A 16463-nucleotide genomic window follows, 5' to 3' on the forward strand; every position below is an offset into this window, starting at 1 on the left:
GGTTTCATGCCTGAACTTTCCAGGAAACTGAACACAAATTGTGTGGTCTCTTGCGGAAAAAGCAATGCACGTGCTTGAACGTTGCTTTTGTCTTGACATAGAAAGGTTTATTTTATATTTACATTTAGTCATTTAGCAGATGCTTTTATACTAATAAGTGAGTTACAGTTAAGGAATTCAACAAGTGAACTGTCACAGAATGGCAGTTTCATAGCAAAAGTGGATCTGTCATAAACAGTGGTTGAAGTGTAGAGGCGTGAAGAGACACGTCACACAAATTGCTCATCTCTCAGATTAGAGTGGACTGAGTTTGTGACTCATACACATTCCAGCATCAGGGGAAACTGGCGATTTGTGTGTACTGATGTTTAGAGGAGATGTCTTCCACTTTTGTCTCAGTGTCTCATTTGAAGTCAGAGAAACCAAATAAACAAAAACAACAAAAAACTTACAAATAACACTGATCCAGATCTTTGTCTGGACAAATCAGACATTTGCCAGACATATTTCCAAGAGATAATATGAGCATTCAGCAAAGACAGATTTGGAAACCAGCTATACCGTGTGCTGAGCAAACATGACCTGCTCAAATCTTTTCTGCACACCTAAAGGAAGGACCTAAAGAAGAAACAGAAAACATTTCTTGCCAACATTAAGTGTTGAGTGTTAAAACACATGATTGACGCTCTGAGTTGTTAAAAAGGGAGATGTAATGTAATGTAGTGTAGTGTAATGTTCTAGCAGACCATGCATATGTAAGACCTGTAAGAATCACATTAAAGCACATGTTAATGCAGTAATTCAGCCTGCGTCTCATCTCATGTATTATCAACATACTGTATTATAATCCACAAGACTTTATTATTAAAATCATCAATATTGCAGCACAAGTCATTTTGCATAAAAGCATCTACCAAATGCATAAATGTAAATGGCAACCTTTTTACACACAGTGTAAGTTTTAAACACACAGAGAAAGTGCACAGAATTTAAAAGTGTCACTTGATTTTAAAGTACTTTTACTCATTTATAAATCACTCAATGGCCTAGGACCTAAGTACATTGCATATATGCTCACTGAATATAAACCTAACAGACCACTCAGATCATTATGATCAAGTCAGTTAGAAATACGAAGAGTTCACACAAAACAAGGGGAATCTGCTTTTAGCTATTATGCTGCCCGCAGTTGGAATCAGCTTCCAGAAGAGATCAAATGTGCTAAAACATTAGCTACATTTAAATCTAGACTCAAAACTCATCTGTTTAGCTGTGCATTTACTGAATGAGCACTGTGCTTCGTCCGAGCAGAATGCACTATGTATAATCATTTTCTGTTTTTAACGGTCTTAAATTTATTTTTAATAAATTTTTAAAATTATTTTTAATTCATTAAATCAAACAGTTTTTACATTTTTTACATTACAGTTACATTTTTTGTTTTGTTGTTGTTTCTATGATTGTTCTACTTCCTTTTTTTTGGTGATTATTGTTTTTATTATTGTTTTAATATAATATTGTTTTTTATGATTATTCTACTTCCTTTTATGTAAAGCACTTTGAATTACCTCTGTGTATGAAATGTGCTATATAAATAAACTTGCCTTGCCTTGCCTTCACTCACACAGAAACCATTAATAAATGACATTCAGCCCATTCAGTTTAAGTAAATATGTCAAATGACAGGATGTCAGATTTTATAGTTTAGCCTACTGATTTCATCATGAAATGTGACTTATGAGATATCTGATATAAAAGAGTCAGATCATAAATTATATTTTCACAGTTTTAGTTTTCTTGACTAATTTTTGACTCAATTTGACAAATTTTGGTAGGATTGATTGCAACATGCTGTTCACTGTCTGTTTGATTATGTCATAAACTTATTTTTACATTTTTTAATTTTATTTTTACTTATTTTTACTTATTTTTATAATCATCAACTTGCATAGTCATCACTGATACGCTACTACTAAATATACTGTTGAAAATTTTCTTTAAAGCTGCTTTGCGATGATTTGTATCAAGTCTAAGTGTCTCGGACGTAATTAAAGACGTGACTAACCTGAAGATCCTTTTCCGCAGCAGAAGATGACAAGAGCAGAAATCCACCAAATCAGCAGATCTAGCAACACCAGAATAAAATCATCTGTTGGACTGAATTAATGATAACATGTTGTCAAACATCAGCTGGAGAATCACTCACAAGATTCTGGAGTTTGTGTCGATCCGCTGACGGAGTCTGTGCCATTAAATGCTGAAAAACACATTCAGAATCATCATGATTCACTTTAGCCACACAAGAATCAATCAAAAACACATTTCAGATGAATCAGGACAGATGTGTGTGTCTATTTCAATGAGTGTTTGCAATGATAACAATGTAGATTCTCATAGGAATGAATGTTTGTAAAAATGGACAGAAATGAAGCTCATTTACTCTCCTTCATGTCACTATTAGAGCAGCATCTGTAATGTTGATGATTGTTTCACGTATGATTTTTTGTTTGTTATAGTCAAAATTCATAGTCTCAGTGCGATTGGTAAAATGGTCTCAATTTCACAGCAGTCACTTATATGGTGAGGAAGATTGAAAACTTTGGCAAACCAAAAGGTCTTTATGTTTTTACAGCTGATTGGAAGATTTATTTGTTTTGGTCTGTGTATATAAACGATTGTCGATTGTCATTGTTCAATTATCTAATTGGCATAATACATTATTACCTGACAAATAAAACTGATCTTTATTCTGATCTCTTCTGAAATCATTATTACTAGTAAACTTCGAGGAGGTTTTTGTGACCACAAATTATGGACAGGATAGAGCAAACTGCAGGCTCAGGATTGAATGGAGCAGTTGGAACTTCACCTGGAGACTTCCTGATGTCTATCACTGATGTTAGGAAGTTGTGTGGGTGAAGACTAAAGTAATCTATGCTTTTTGTGTAGGCAAGCAGTAGGCGGCTGTCAGAAAGGTATTAGTCACCTACATACCTCTGACTCAACAATCAGACTGGAGTTTTTGTGATTGTGAGATCGGCGCTGGCCACGCCAGACTCAAAAGAGACATTAGGTCCCCAATGAACAAATAATTGAAAGTATGAGATTTCCAGAATAATCAAATATCTAAATTAATGCATAATCAATATTTGTGTTCAGCGTAAATTAGAGTAAGCGTCTAAATTAACGGTCACATGGAATTGCAGTCAGATTAAACACGGAGCTAGATTAAAATTGAAACAAAATCCTCATAAATGAAGTGAACTTTGCAGAAGCGCTGTGAAAAGACCGAACATGCATTAAACCTTCAAGCAGGCCACTGGATCCTTAAATTAACATAACACTGGCAAAGGTTTTCAACATTCACACTTTATCACTCAGAACACAACAACCTAAAAAACGCTATAACAACTATCAACACTTCATTCATAATTGTTCTGCGATTGCCAAGCCCCTCTTTGCTCTAACTGTGGGACAAAAGAGACGAGGAAAAGTGTAGGAGCCGATGATCTTCCCGTGAAGTTACATACACAGGAACTCTCACAATGCCAGTGTGAGATCACAAAATAATAAACTCTTTGTCAGACAGGAAGATCTAGGAAGGCCCAGGAGGAAAAGACCATTTGCTTATCAACCACCTGGCCCATCCTTTCCTCTAGCAACAGGGGCAGGTCACTACAGAGAAGAGGCCAAGGATCCAAGCCATAACACTCATACAAAACAACCACATATATATCCTGAATTCACAATCAGAAACCCCTCATGTTTGATATCAATTTTATAGTCTCAGTGCGGTTGGAAATAATATCTTAGTCCCATACCAGTAGAACAGACCAGAAATAAAGAATTCGACGAATTCGCCACGGCTGGGGTGAAAATCGGAAGCGGCACCTAGTCCCTAAGAAACTAAATATTAGGATTGCGGGACTTCCAGAATATTCAAATGTCTAAATTATTATACAGAAAAAATAGCCGTGATCAGCAAATTACAGAATACAAACCAGAAATAACAAATTATTCATAATTGGAGTCAGACTAAATTATTCATGGAGTCAGATTTTTGTTTGGAAACTAAATTTTAATATTTCAAGGTAATTTTTACAGAAGTGCCGTAAAAAACCTACACGCAAGAAACCTTCAGCTGAACCGCTAGGCTTGCCGTAGCGGGAGGAGCCTTACAGTTGGTGACCCCGACGTGATCTCCCAGTCTCAGACGAGTGACGTTTTTCGGCGCGACATTCTAAAACCAAACAAAGGAATGAGGTTTGAGCTTCCACTTCTCTGTCTTCAGCTGCTCTGGTAAGTCTTTTTGTTTACTTTTAGAAGATATTGAGGGAAAACATAGACACACCTCATATAGACACATTTGTAGAACGGATCGAGATATCCAGAGATAGACCGGAGACCGTAGAAATCTGGTGGGTTGTGAGAATATTAGTAAATAAACATGGCTTGTCAGGGAAATGCCAGTTCGAGTGTAGATAAGGAAGTAATGAGCTCCATTGCAGTACAATTTAAAGAGCTTCTCCTTCGTCTTAGTAACAAAGGACTAAACTTTGATTGGAGTAACGATCAAATATTAGCGTGGTACTGTACGGAGGGCCGTGAATTAGAAAATAAAGCTCCATTTTGGAAGATCTTGGTGGCGATCGTTTATTTGCTTCGTCGAAAGCAAATAGCAATAGCGTAATAGCAAACATAAAAGATTTAGAGGCCACTCGATCGGGAGAGTTGAAAAGGCTTAGGGCACAGGTCGAAGCATCTGTGTATGATAAACAAACTTGGGCAAGACAGGGCGATGCAATGGAAATGCAGATCAAAAAACTTGGGAAAAAGCTTGAGTTAGATCAACAATATACCTCTGCACTTGAAGATTGCTGTAGCTCTGCAGGATTTCCTGTGAGCAAGGATTTGACAGTAACAGTAACAGAACCCATTGTTGGATTTCAGCCTGTTATCATCCATACAATGCGCACGCCAGTACGAATGCTGTTACAAGGCAAAATAAAAGGGGTTTCATCCCAAAGACTAGCAAGATGGCTAGCAGATATTCAAGCACGTGAAATCACAATTAACAACACTCGAATTCTGCCGCATCTGCTCGGAGATATCGAGGGACACCCGCATACTTGTGAATCTGAACCAGAGGCACAAAGCCTCGTACATGATCAGCCATCGCCAGGTCAGTTGGCTGTCTACATAGATGGCTCCCGATACTGTCAAGATGGAAATTTCTTTACTGGTTGTGCAGTGTGGGCCCCTCATCTTTCCGAGTCAGATGTGAGACAGCAGTTATTATTAAAATTGCCAGCTCACATGTCCGCGCAAGAGGCTGAACTTATCGTATTGCTAGAAGCAATCAGGGCATACCCTGAACCACTGTGTATATATACAGACAGTCGTTATGTATTTGGCATAGCAGATTTCATGGCTCAGTGGCAATTGCGAAAGTTCCTCACCTCTGCCGGGACACCGGTTAGTCATTACAATACAATACCTGCAATTTGGTGATAAGTAAAAATGCGTCACACCCCCATTTCCTTTGTTAAAATTCGAGCGCACATTTACAAAAACCCTGATGTGCATGAACAAAATAACAACATTGCCGATAGGTTAGCCAAATTAGCAGCTGTAAAAGGTGAAAATTGGCAGGACAGTGAATCACCAGCGACTGCAGTAAGTGCGATCCAGGTCACACCCATTGATCTCAAGCAGTATCAGAAAGATCTGTGGATCTCTGATGGGGAACTTGTACCACACTTAAAGCATGACCAGATGATTAAAGTCACTGAAGGCATAATACTTAGAGAGGACAAATTTGTTGTACCAGAGGCCCTCCAAAAACCAATAATCAAACTATATCATGATTATTCTCATGTATCTACAGCAAAAACATTGCAGTTAATACAGAGACTATTTTGGTGGCCAGGAATGGCGGCAGACACTGAAAGATGGTGCAATACCTGTCTAGTGTGTGCGACCGTTAACCAGGGAAAATTAGGCCGAACAAATTTGCGTAGGCCAGAACCACCGAAAGGGCCCTGGGAGTTCCTACAATTGGATTTTATTGGTCCGCTACCCAGTGCGAAAGGAGGGTATCGATATTGCCTTGTCATAATTGATACATTTTCAAAATGGGTCGAAGCAATTCCTACTCGTAATAATACAGCCAGCACCGTAGCACAAGTATTAGCGAACCAAATAATCCCCCTTTGGGGAGCTCCAATCCAAATTGAGTCAGATCAGAGAACTCATTTTACCAGACAAGTCATGCAAAACATGTGTAAGATACTGAACATCAAGCAACGGTTACATATTTTCTATCGACCTCAAAGTTCGGGTATGGTCGAACGGATGAACCGAACTATTAAAGAAAACATAACTAAACAAATAAGACAACATCAAAACAAGTGGATTGATGCCTTGCCCACTGTTCTAACTGTGCTGCGAGCCACTCCATCAAAAGCCACAGGTGTCAGCCCATATGAGCTTATGACTGGAAGAGTGATGAAGTTACCTATCGATCCAGAGATTTCCCCTGCAGACTTGGGACCTCTTATGCTCGCAACACAGCAGACAGTGTTAATGCAACTGCAAGAGAGATTAAAAGTGTTGCATGCACATGCAACCTTAAAACAACAACAATCAGACTTAATGAATGATGCACAGTTCAATCCAGTCTCTGAAACAAAGTTTTCTGAAGGAGATAATGTGATGGTGCGTGTTTTTGTGAAACAGGACACGTTTTCCCCGAGGTGGCACGGACCTTATAAAATTAAAGCTATTTGCAATAGCTGTGTGGCCGTGACCATCAAAGGAAAACTAAGATGGTACCATATGTCCCAATGCAAACTGTTCAAAGGTTCACTGAACTAAATATGATTTTCTATCTTTCAGGACAGTCAGTGCAATTCCATGGAGGCCGGAGGCCAGGACAGTATCCGGACCTGCCTGCATCGAATTGGGACAACGAGTCCCCTCACGCACACCCTAGGATGTGGGAGATGGGTTTGGAAATATACTTAGGGGCCATCCACACCATACACAGCAATTACATACAAAGAGATAGTCACATGGCCTCCCGGATTAGTACCGGAACCCAATTGTGCAACGAAAATCTGCTGTAAAACAGGGTCAACCCATCTCCCTGACAGTCACATTACAGGATACAAAGGTGCACCACACTTTCTGCACAATATTACTGGCTGGTTCCAAAGAAAGTAATATCCAAAATCTGAGATGCGTACTTTGTACGAAAATTATAATAATGGTATAGATCCCAAAATATGTTACCTCACTAAAACCTTGGAACCAGCCGCATATTGGTGCAGACATTCAGAAACACATAACCGCACACACCTAAAATTTACTGAAATGATTTTTGATTTAACACAACCACTTATCAAAAATAAGTTAAAAACATTTGTTTGGACAAGTCGAAAAGAAGGCACGTACTGTGTGGGAAAATGTGAATTAGACATGAATGAGTTTACAAACCCGAATAACTGTACATGGACTTTACATCATTGCTTTAATCTAACTACCTGTGGATATAACAGAATTACATCCTCCGGCCATTGGCGGCTTGATCAAAGGAAATGTGAACAAAACCTTGCTTCATGATAATAATCTTGTAATTACACATGTAACATATAACATCTCAAATATTTTGTCTGCTTATGTACAACATTGTAGCGTTAATGATAAAACCTAAACATGGCTACAGTCACGCATCAATGATTTCATTTCTGATTACAAAACCAGACTTGCAGTTCAAACACAAAGCAAGATTTATTTGGGAATATTGCAGGCCTTTTTGGCTCTGCCAATTCAATAGCAAATTCATACAAGATTACCGGACAATCCCAATTTTCAACATGGTTGGCAAATCAGGTGGCCACTGGTTTCCAAGATATCACTAATAGTAATGAAAATATTATCAAAGCGGTTCGATCCGAAGCGCAGGCACTTCTCATGATCAGCCACACAATTTTTAATCAGACCCATACCATCGAGCGTGATTTAGCCTGTAGAACTTATGCTCAAGATTTGTTTACAGCAGGTAGACAAGAGATTTTAGATCTTCGCCTTCATAAGATCCCTAGGCATATTTTACAAGATTTCATTGAGATCTTAGACTTACATAGATGGCTTATGTCAGAAAAAAAATTTCGCCACTTTTCCTTTAATCCACCCAGATCAAGTTTATCCAAATTCCACTACAATATGCTCTATTGGTGTAGTAGTGAAAGATCAAGTTATAAAATGGGACAACCTTATTGGGTACATAACCTTGAAGGGCACTGAGAGCTTATTTACCACCCGCACCTGTTGTCATGAAACATCTAACTATATTATCTGTACATGCAATACACTACAACCTTTCTCTTACAATAACTCCAAGCTTATTAATGTTCAATCATTACATGGCCACTCGAATGCTGTTCAAGTGTCTCACACACAGTGGTGCGTCGTCAGCGAGATGAATTCTTTCACCTATGGAGGATTGACCTGCCCAGCATCTGTAACCAGAACTTCCTGCACGATTGTCGTGTGTCTCTTTATTTGCCAGATATTCTGACTCTTTGTTCTTATTTTATTTTATAGGTTTGAATTCTATGCTGATCAGTAATGTAACTAAAATGTGATGTTTTTCTGTAAAAGTGGTATTCCTTTTTGATTTATTGAATGTATTTTTGATTGAACTTTCATTGCTATTGTGAATATGCCTGGCATAAATAAATGTTAACTTTGACTTATTCTGGACTTCTTGGAAATGATTTTCTAGTAGGTTAATGTGTAGGGTGCTTTCCTCAAGACTGCGTCCAGGGCAGACCACGCCAGAAGTACCGACTAATGAGCCATGGGGACATCACGAGGGCTCCGGATGTTGAGCTGTCACTGACTTAACACGATGTAGCTCTCGTGGTTATTGAGGAAATATATACTTTTTGTTGAGAGCACGCAGGCGCGGCCCACTTTAAGATATTATAATCGCTCTGCAACCTCTGAGTAAGTCAGAACTGGCAAGCTTGTGTCGACGAATTTGCCACGGCCGGGGTGTAAATCGGAAGCGGCACCTAGTTCCTAAGGAACGAAATATTAGGATAGGGACTTCCAGAATATTCAAATATCTAAATTATTATACAGAAAAAATAGCCGTGATCAGCAAATTACAGAATACAAACCAGAATTAACAAATTATTCATAATTGGAGTCAGACTTAATTATGGAGTCAGATTTTTGTTTGGAAACTAAATTTTAATATTTCAAGGTAATTTTTACAGAAGTGCCGTAAAAGACCTACACACAAGAAACCTTCAGCTCAACCACTAGACTTGCCGTTGCAGGAGGAGCCTTAAAAAAGTAAGAACTGGGAAGTACGCTGGCACATTTCGGAAGCTGAATGCTAGTGACTGAGTGGATGAGTGTGATGTCGCTTTCAGCATGCTTAAGGAGAAGTTGTTGAATTGTGTTTTTCTTGCACATCCAGATTTCTCAAAGCCACTGATTCTCTCCATCGATGCGTCTCTAGATGGGCTTGGCGCCGTGATTTCCCAAGTCCCAACAGGGGAAGAATTAGTGAGACCCATTGCCTTTGCCAGCAAGACCTTGAGTGCATCACAGAAAAAGTATCCTGCTCACAGGCTTGAGTTTCTGGCTTGAAGTGGAGTGTGCGCGAAAAGTTCTGCCACTGGCTCAAAGTGCACACCTTTACAGTTTGGACTGACAACAATTTACTAACGTACATGATGTCTAAGCCAAAACTTGATGCTTGTGAACAAAGATGGGTTTCAAAACTAGCCCCTTAGTCTTTTGATATTAAGCATATCGCAGGAACAAAGAATGTCGTGGCTGATACTTTGAGCAGAGATCCATTTGCAAGTACAGTTAGTCACAGACTCATGAATGAGAGTTACAACCATCTACTCACTGAAGCTGATGCCGTTAAGGAAGAAGGTATACAGGATGTGTTTCGCTTGAAGGTTGAGTGCCACAAGCTTAATGATTGTGTGGGATGTCAGTCGAGCTACATGCAACTTTGTGACTCAGTAGCCGTCAAGACAATAAATGAATCAAAGAATTTAATATCTGTCGATGAACAGTCACAACAAGAAGAGGATGACAGTGGTGAAACTTACAGTTTTGATTCTATTCCAGACAGTCAAAGCCAGATTCTCTCTGATGAGGCAATAGGCCCTGGCATTTCTAATATGACTAATCCAGATGCTGATGACTCAGTCAGTGAGGATCTGTCAATAACAGGTCACGAACAAGGCAAAATTACAACACGGGCTAGTAGAGTCATGAAGAGGGTGAAACGTCTAATAGAGACCAAGGCCCAGAAGACGAAAATTCCTGAAAAAGCCTCAGTCAGTTTTAAGTTTGTTTTAATGCTAACCTTTTGAGATGAGTTTACTTTTTTTCTCTTTATCCCTTGTTCAACTTGGGAGATATTTTTCATCAAGTCGCACATAAGACACTTTATGTTAGTGAGGACTAAGTGTGGTATGGTGTACTTGGCAACATACTTTACTAAAAGGTTTTGAGGCCTGATCACCGTCAAAGTTTGTGTGAATAATAAGAAGCATGTTTTTTTTTGAAGAGAGTTCATAAGCATGAGTGCACAAGCTTCGTGGTTAAAAAAAATCCTTTCACTGATAGGTTGGGGATACAAATGTCAAAGAAGGCCAGAGATTCAAGCTTGTTTTGATTTATGTTATTTTATTCATGCGTGTATTTCCTGTTGTCTGATTCCATTCATCCACACACATTGCAGAGCTAGATGAAGACCAGTCACACGAGCATCATAGAATCACATTCAGTTTCCTGCTCATTATCAGAGCTCTCCTGGTTTTCTTCCTCTTGCTTGCTTGTCCATGTCCCTATTATAATCTTCTTCTTCCATGACTTAATTTGCAGTTGTTATACAGCACCTTACAGTACAACTGATAAACAAAAGACATGTGACCAATTTAAATCAAATCACTTTATTTACAACAATATTATGAATGTAAGTGTACAGATGGTGAAAGTCTTTTGTGCAAACTGCACCATGACAGTATGGATGACAAGTATTGAATATATAATTGCAAGACACATATATAAGGGACTCAATGCAGCTAAAGAACAACATACAGTAAATATTATACTATACAAAGAGCATGAAATGAAAACAGTAATAAACACTATAATCACAGAACACATATACCACTGCAGTGCAGTACAGTATGAATGAGTGCAAACAGAATGTCAGGATACAGAATAATAGTGAGTCAGAGTCTTCAGCTGTAAAACAAGAAAATATTTATTGACCCCATGTTTAAATATTATTGTTGTTTAAACATAAATTAAGCAGTTATAATAATAAACGTCAAGCTCACATTCCCTGGCAACTTTAAGAGGCTCCTGAGTTCATCTGTACACATCAGATTCAGAATCTGTGAAAAGGCCATTATGCAAAAACATACAACACAGCACAAAATAATGTGTAAGTGAAGGAGTAAAAGAATAAGAGGAAGCGAAACAGGCAGAGAAAGGCAACATCTTGTGTGTAAGTTTAACAGAATGAGATGAAAGCAGCATTAGAAAAAGCTGTATTGTCCAATAGCAAAAACTATATTAATATGAACAATTTTAAATGTGATTACATGCTGACAGTATTGTTTAAAGCAATTTAAAGGCCTCTTTACACCAAGGATGAATCCACACCATAGCAGACAACAACATACTCTAACTGCAGCGTGTATACTCCGTTATCAACTGTTGGTGTGGATGCTAAAATATTTACCATTATGTACATTTCTTGCTCTTGGTGTGAACAGCTTGATCTGATTTGGCCAAATTAACTAAAGATCTGATTTGTCTAAACTAACATTTCCAGACTCCTGTTTCTTAGATGTGTTCAATAAAAACCAACATGGAAAGAAAGGCCGGCTATGAGGTGTGGACAGATATTGTGTACTGTTACGGGAATGGGAAGAGACAGCACCAATTCGTAAAGGTTAATAAAGAATTCAATGGACTTAATATAAACTTGATGTAAACACTCTGACTACTTACAATGGTCACAAACTACGTGAGAGTTGAAGCTATGGCCAATGACAGCAGTATGAGTGAAAGTCGTAGAATTTTGTATAAGTAAACTTGTCCAATATCATATGAATTTGCTGACTTGGTAAATTACATGAATTATTACTGCTTTAACATGATACTTTGTTTTCTTAATGGGGCCGTAGGGTATAAACTAAAATTTAAGAAATATCACATGATGTGCAAATATAACTTTTGGTGTTTTCCGTGAACGCACAATATGGCCAAATTCAAATCCCACGACAGGCCTTCCTTTGGTCTTCCTTTTTAGCTGAAACAAAGAGAAATATATACATGTTAAGACAGTGTGTTAATGACGTGAAGAAATGTTGTGTATTAATAACAAATGCAAAAGGATGTCAAGTTCAAGATCCCTGTTAATTCTAGCAGCTTCCTGAAAGAATTAGTTAAAATTTGATTCTGAGTTTTAAAAATGAGCCATGATGAACCACAGAAAGAGAGGCTACTATGTGTAAATGAATTACAGATTTGCTTGGAAAAACAGGAAAGATAAAAGTTTTTAACCATATTAAAAGGCGTGACAAGTGTTGTCGTCACTGTGCTTTACAAATAGCATACAGTTAAAAAAGTTAATGTGGTAAAAACATTGTAAGTCTTGTTACTGTGCAAATGTTGTTGTTATTTTAACTACAAAGACCACAGTAAAACTAGAGTTACTGATGTAAACTACAGTTACTGAGTTACAGTTAAACCCACAGTAAACACTGACATTACTGTGCTTTAACTACAAATACCAAATAGTGAAATATAAATTAAACTGTTTCGACAGTTCGCATTGAAAAAAATAAAATAAAATTACACCCCAACATATATGCAATAATAGCAATATTATTACCCAATATATAATTTAATCATGACGATAAAATTCCCCGTGCCTTTTGCGTCAGCACACTGACGCCAAGGCTTTCTTATGTAAAGTACTGGAGGACCCTGCACGTAGAAAAATGACGCTAAAGGGGTACCCTGAGCGTCCAGAAGTGACGCCAAAGGGGCCCTGCCGATCGTCAATATGTGACGAGTTAGGAGTGAGAACGTGTTGGGCTGAACGACATAACTTGTCGAACCAGTTTTTTGGTCCAGTTCAGGTGCAGACTTCTCGATGTGTCTCGATCCTTTTACATGTGTCACTCACTTGGAAACTATCAAGAGTTGTCATATCCCTGCTGAAAAAAACAGCTAAAACCAGCTTAGGCTGGTTAGCTGGTTTTAGCTAGTTTAAGCTGGAAGTAGCTGGTTTTAGCTGGTCTCCCAGCCTGGCCAAGCTGGTCTCCCAGCCAGGCTGGTTTTAGCTGGAAGTAGCTGGTTTTAGCTGGTCTCCCAGCCTGGCCAGGCTGGTTTTAGCTTGTTTAAGATGGAAATAGCTGGAAGTAGTTGGTTTTAGCTGGTTTAAGCTGGAAGTAGCTGGTCTTAGCTGGTTTAAGCTGGAAGTAGCTGGTCTCCCAGGCTGGCCAGGCTGGTTTTAGCTGGTTTAAGCTGGAAGTAGCTGGTTTTAGCTGGTCTCCCAGCCTGGCCAGGCAGGAAGTAGCTGGTTTAAGCTGGAAGTAGCTGGTCTTAGCTGGTTTAAGATGGAAGTAGCTGGTCTTAGCTGGTTTAAGATGGAAGTAGCTGATTTTAACTGGAAGTAGCTGGTTTAAGCTGGAAGTAGCTGGTTTTAGCTGGTTTCCCAGCCTGGCCAGGCTGGTTTTAGCTGGTTTAAGATGGAAGTAGCTGGCTTTAGCTGGTCTAATATATTTTACTCAAATTATATTTTACACAAAATATAAATGAAACAATAACAACCACCTGCAGTTAAAAACACCAGGAGAGAAAAATATATATATATATCTTTAACAAGAAATGCTTAAAGCATAATCTGATCACGTGGATCACGTGGTGGTTTGACGAAAACAGCCTATTGCAGTAAATTTTAAATCTACAGAGGCGGGATTTTCTTCAACGGTCGACATTCGGGAGCAGCAATGAGTACGATTCACAGCAGCGGTAAGTTTTTTGTTTCACTTTTTATTTTTCATTCCCACTCAGTTAAATAAAATGTAATGTCGGCAACACCAAAGCTTCAAAAGTGTCAATTTTATTTAAAAATCTTTCGTATAGCTCTTAATCAGACCTCGAAATGTCACACGATATGCGACTTTTGAGCTTTTGGTGTTGCCGACTCTTTCATTTTTCTGCTTGTTTTTTAGTCGAGCACCCATTTGAGACTGATATGCGTGCTTTTGTTTGAATTTTACCACTCGGCTGTCAATGAAATAACACATGTATGCATGTTTCAGTGTCAGACTGACAGCTGACAGCTACAGAAACGCAATCACACATTAACATCTGATCATAGAGGATATGTGGTTTGGCAACACTAACACTCTTGTCAATCATTACATTTTGGCGCAGTGTATAAATGGCTTGAGTTATTTATATTATTTACTCTGAAATATTTCAAAAGAAATGTTTTCCTTTTCTTAACAGTAGTTGATTCTGTTCTCTATGTTCTTTCATGGTTTCAGATGGATTAAAAATGTCAATGGATGTCTGTCTGTCATATGATTTTATTTATTACTTTTTTTTAACTTGCTGTTTCACTTTTTTACCTTAGGGTACCGCCCCAGTGACAATACTGTTCCTTTCTTCTGAGAGCGTACAAAGAAGTGTTAGAATAAGCATCATTCTGTTAGTAATAATCTGATTTTGCCCAATTTTATTCCAGTAAAGCCCCGTTCACACTACAAGCGACACGCAGCGACAAAGCGACGCGATCCCATTCATTTCAATGGAGAGCTGGCGATTTCCGGCGACAAGCGCGACATCGAGCTACAGCGACCGTTGGCGACCGGATGGTGCGTGTCCAGCGACGCGACAAAGTTGAGAATCCCTCAACTTTATGCAAATGAAGAGCGACTTTCGGGAGCGACAGCCAATAGGAAAGAAGACGGTAGAGCTCATGTGATCGTTCTCCTCTTTCAGCCATAGAAAAACATACTCAATGAAAAAAGCAGGCTCTGCTTCTCATTCGTTTTTGTTTGTATGCACAGATTTGATTTTTATATATATTATATTTAGTCTTTTGCCTCCACAATGTTTGAATTTAACGGCAAGAAACCTGACTCGCTGTCAAGGCAACCAGTAGTAAGAACGCCCACTAGTCGCTGCTAGTGTGAACGGGGCTTAACAGTCACATGAAAAAAAGCGCCCTGCGTTTCAGATTGAAGCTCTTCCTGCATGTGCCTCTGTGACTGAAATCGTTTGGGAAATGTATGATTCCATTGTGTGGCTGAGAGTGAGAATGAGAAGATATTGCTTCACTAAACTGAACACACCCGCCAGAAACAGAGACACGCTACTCACGAGAGAGCTTCTTTGATAAACCTTTTTTAATTCTGTCAGTAATAATCTCTCCGATCTGATGCTGTGTAATGATGGTCACATTGGCTTATGAATGAAAGCGCCTCTGTAGCTGTTTCACTTCAGTTTGAATGGAGATTTGGCGCCATCTGCTGGACAACAAACACCAACATAAGACTGAGATGCATTTTTTTTAATTGACAGAACTGATCAAATAATTAACTAGTCATTTGAGTCACCAGTTCTGCCTCAAAGCCCACATTAGCAGCTCAGATCGGACTCATCTGTGATCCACTTAAGTCAAGTCAGCTTTATTTCTACAGTGATTTATACAATGCAAAGCATCTTTACAGTAATTAACAAAAAATAACAATGCATAGATTTTCCTTTAAAATGAAAATATAATATCCATCAGATGAATATTATCATCTACGCATGGAGCCGTTGAGCTGCTCAGATTCAGATTCATTCACTGAACGAGGATCATCTGATCTGAACTTCATCTGGACACCAGATTCAGGCTCCCTGAGAGAATCAGATTCATTTAAATAAGGAGATTCAGAGCTGAAGATTCACTTAAACATGAAGATTCAGAGAGCTTTTGTTTCATCTGTTTGTTCAAACATCCTCTGTCTGTTTCAGCTCTTAAATGTGATTTAGTCAAACCACATTAACTTTGAGCTGGATCATAATTTAGTTTTCATGACTTTTTCTGACACAATTAAACCTTAATGACTCACCTGAAGATCCTTTTACGCAGCAAGAAACACGTTAAGATGATGATGATGATGATGATGAGAGCAAACAGAAGATCTTCAAATGTCAAATCAGCTGATCTATAATAATTAATCATTATTAAAATGGTTTAAAGAATGTTGTTGAGTGCTGGAGAGACGCTTCATTCAGATCATCTTTACAAACACAAATATATCACTGAGAGAACAGATTGTGTTGAGTGTGAATCAGATGTGCAGTGTTTTATTAGTGAATAATCAGATGTTTATCAGCTGAAA

The 16463-nt window shown here is 38.5% G+C and overlaps 1 protein-coding gene and 1 pseudogene across 1 annotated transcript in view; one reads left to right on the plus strand and one right to left on the minus strand.

The window, feature by feature from the left end:
- Positions 1-16463, minus strand: part of LOC127162127 (GTPase IMAP family member 5) — a 269255-nt gene that overhangs the window by 226502 nt on the left and 26290 nt on the right. The window lies entirely within an intron of this gene.
- LOC127162794 (uncharacterized) lies at positions 4969-8581 on the plus strand (annotated as a pseudogene).

This window comes from Labeo rohita, chromosome 3 (genome assembly GCF_022985175.1).
Source record: "Labeo rohita strain BAU-BD-2019 chromosome 3, IGBB_LRoh.1.0, whole genome shotgun sequence".
NCBI lineage: Eukaryota > Metazoa > Chordata > Actinopteri > Cypriniformes > Cyprinidae > Labeo > Labeo rohita.